The sequence below is a fragment of the Fringilla coelebs genome (assembly GCF_963513975.1).
Source record: "Fringilla coelebs genome assembly, chromosome: 21".
Lineage (NCBI taxonomy): Eukaryota > Metazoa > Chordata > Aves > Passeriformes > Fringillidae > Fringilla > Fringilla coelebs.
This window is the reverse complement of record NC_140047.1, coordinates 7,322,897-7,326,666: the sequence shown is the minus strand read 5'-3', so window position 1 is coordinate 7,326,666 and position 3,770 is coordinate 7,322,897.

Sequence of the window (3,770 nt, the reverse complement as noted above, 5' to 3'; positions counted from 1 at the left end):
TGAGAGAAAAGAGGGAGAGAGAGGGAGTGTGTATGTCTTGGCTCCCTGGCCAGTGCAGGGCAGTGAAGAGGAAGAGGAGGGAGGCACAGAGGAAAGGTACAGCAGGGAGAAAAGAGAGAGAATACAAACCGCTCCAAGTTACAAACGCTCCCTCTTTGATTAATTGTACTTTCTGTTTGATAAATGTTACTCATGAGTATAAAATATGCAAAGCACTTAGCAAGTTCACACTGTTTAAAGAACTCAACTAACTAATTAAAATTCGATGATAGAACAGAGCTGCTGAAGAGCAGCGTGGCAGCGCTGTCTGGGGAGCCAGCCCCGGGCCACGGCCACGCCACCCTGCCCTGCATCCCTCCCTGGAACACCCAGCCACAGCCTCATCCAGCCCAGGGGACATGGGTGACTTTGGTGAGGCCATGGGTGGGCATTGCTTGTGTGGTCCCCTGGTTGGGTCCCTGTGGGGTGGTGAGGGGCTGGGAGGGGCCATTCCAGAGCATCCTCACCCCCAACCCTGGTGCGGGGCTGTGTGCTGGCTTGGGTGAGGCAGGGCTAAATTGCTTTAATTTCTAAGATTTAACCATTGATTCCAAGAAACCTGCTCCAGTGACCCAGTGGCTCCAGTCTACCACCCCAACCCCAGACCAGGGATTTTCTGGCACTGCTGAGCCCCAGTGCAGCACCCCACAGTCCCACCCTGTGTCCCCTCACCCTGAACCACCACATCACCCTGGTGAGTGACACCTCCCTGCCCACTCTCAGCGCTGTATCCTTCCAGCCCACTGAAAAAAAACAACTCAGCCCCTCTTGGCTTTCCCAAAATGGCAGCTGAGCCCTCTCAGGTGACAGGGAGCCCCCAGCATGGGAAGGCTGAGGGATCCAGTCCCTCTCTGGGCGTCCTGCCAGCTGCTATCTCTGCCCCAGCTCAGGGGCTGGGGGATACAGTGAGCACTCTGGGGAGGATGAGGTGTGCCCTGGGAGGATGCAGAGGGAGGATGTACAAGGAGGATGCACTGTGGGCACTGGCTCCCAGAGCATGGCACGTGCCCAGCTTGCACTGCCATGCCATCCCGGGTGAGCAGGGCTTGCTGGAGGCGGCTGGGCCTCGAAAGCAGCAGCAGCAGCAGCAGCTGTGTCAGGCAGGTAGCAGCTCCCTCCTGCCTGCAGTTGAGAGGAGAAAGAAAGAGGAAAACCTGGCCTGGATTTGGCCTGATCGAGCTCTTCCCTCACTGATTCAAGAGGTTTAAGTTGCTGGACAACCCACAGGACCCCAAGCCACCATCACTGTCTCACAGCACCTCACTGGAAACCTGAAAACATCCTAAAACCAGCCTAAAACCAGTGATGGAGCTTCAAGTTGATAATTTCTTTGATGCCAGCATAACCAGACAGAATGCTGGTGCTGATGGGAAAAACTCTTCAAGTCTTAGTGCCATGGGGTATTTCTTCACCTCCTCATTCTCCTGAGCCTTCTGCCAACCCTCCAGCCAAGCCCAGCTCTCACAGCAAGAAGCTGCAGGCAGAGAATGAGCAGGACAGTGGGATTTGACCAGGGAAATGAGAATCTTTTTCTCCAAAGATTGAAGTCTTCGCTAGGTGAAAGAATCCTTCTGCAAGGCATGACCCTCCGCCTCCGACGGGCAGAGACTAAAATAATCCGCACTTCGCAAAACTTCCTGGGAGATTTCGGCAGGCAGGGATGAGCTGGTGTGGCACCACAAGGCGCTGCTGCGGAGCCAGCCCCGAGCCCAGCCCGGAGCCCATCCCCGAGCCCAGCCCCGAGCCCCCGGCGCGGCCCCGGAGCCCCCGGCACATCCCATTGCGGCACGGCCGATGCCGCTCTCGGTGGGAAGAAGCCGGCTCAGCTTATCCTTGCAGTTTGAGCAACGATTTCGCCCCTGTGAACCCACCCGGCTGTAAATCCTGGCACAGACAAGCCCCAAACATTCATTTCAGGCAACGCAGTTTGTGTCATCTCGGCATTAGCATTTGCACTCTTATTAATTAATACTTGTTAAACCAAGACTAAAAATAAAGCTCTCGGCTCCCCGTCTCAGCTAACGCCTCCTTGCCCTCGCCCGGCAGCGCGGCTGGGCTGCGGCGGGCTCAGCACCCAGCTGCTCCCTTCTCCAGAGCCAGAACTGGAAGAAAAGGACTGTGGTGAAGCAGGAATCCTGCTAAAGGAAAAAATCACCTCTTTCTGCACCACCTTGGTGGGACAAGCCAGCCTTCCCGACCATGGCTGTGGGCGTGGGGGGAGTGGCAGGGACAGCAGCACACACAGCATTTAACTTTTTTTTTTTTTTTTTCCGTTGCAGCTTCTGAATTTGTTTTTCTTGTGCTGCCCTTTTTCTTCCTGGGTTGGGCCAGCTTGGTTGCACTTCCCATTCAGAGCTGATTTCATTTCCCAGGCAGGACATCCCGGGAGGGCTTGTGTTCAGGAAGGAAATGGTTCATCGTGGTGGGCACAGGTGAGCTCAGTGCCTGCACGCAGGCAGGTGCTGCCACTGCTGCCCTCACAGCATCCAACAGGCAGCAGATGCTGCAAAAGTCCCTTTTTCCTGCCTGGGACTGGTACTGCCCATCAGCATCCCTTTGGATGCAAAGCAAGTGGATGCACATGGGGGTTAGTGCTGCTGGGGCACCTGTGGAGGAAAAAGGGCCTGAAATGGGGCTGGAAAAGCTTTTGGGGAACGCCAGGAGTGAAACCCAGCTGGGCACAGGTCATGGTGCTCCCCACCACAATCCAGCCAACCACTAAACCCACCAGGCTCCAGTTTCCTCTGATCCCAATTTCCCAAGCTCTTGGGCCCCCTTCAGAGCAAAGAAAGCAAACTCTCAGATCAAACACCTTCCTGTATAGATTCTATAGATTCCACATAGATCTACAGCACACAGACCTGTGGAGCACTCAGAGCCAAGGCATGGTGCTGGATGCATGAGGCTGTGCCAGCCATAGGGAAGGCAGCCTGGCCTGCAATATTTAATAACATTAATGATAATAACAGTAATAATAGTAATAATAACAACAGTAATTTGTTAATTAACCGTTTTTAATGAAAAGCAAGCCTGCAAATTTATGTCACTCCAGGAAAGCCCCAGGTCACCAATCTGCTTGACTTAAATCCCCAAACTCTGTAACTCTTGGCCATTCCTCTGCCTCGGGTGCTCTTCCCAGAGCCCCTTGGCTTTAATCTGCTGGAGAAGCCCAGGCTCCAGCAGAGCAAAGCTGGAGTTCAGGATGCCATCCTCCTCTGCTGTGCTGTGACAGCCAGGTGTGGATTTGGGGGCTTCCAGGAGTGGATTTAGGGGGTGGAGGGGCTCTCCCAGCCCAGGCTGATGGAAGGAGAAGCTGCTGACCAGGTTTCCCTGAGCCTGGTTGGGTACCAGGGCTGGCAGCAGGAGCAGCACTTGGGGATGCAGCACAGCTCACACGCGTTGGGAATGAATGTTAATGGTGCCGAGCTCCTGGGAGAAATGATCAAATTCTTTGAATAAAGCGGGTAGGAGAGGAAGGGGAGGGGGAGGAAGGGAAAATAACTCCACAGATTAATCCTGCTGATGAAAATTAAAATTGGGCATTGCTGAACCAAGCCCAAAATGAGCAGCTTTGGAGCCACAGCTCAACCTCAGCCTGGGTCAGGTCTGCCTGAGCCCCTGCCTGTGCCCCCAGACCCCCATTGGGTTCAGCCAGGGGCTCCCTGCATGGCCTTGGACAGGATCAGGTCCCAGGGCCATGAAGGGATGTGCTATGTGCTAACCTTGCTGTG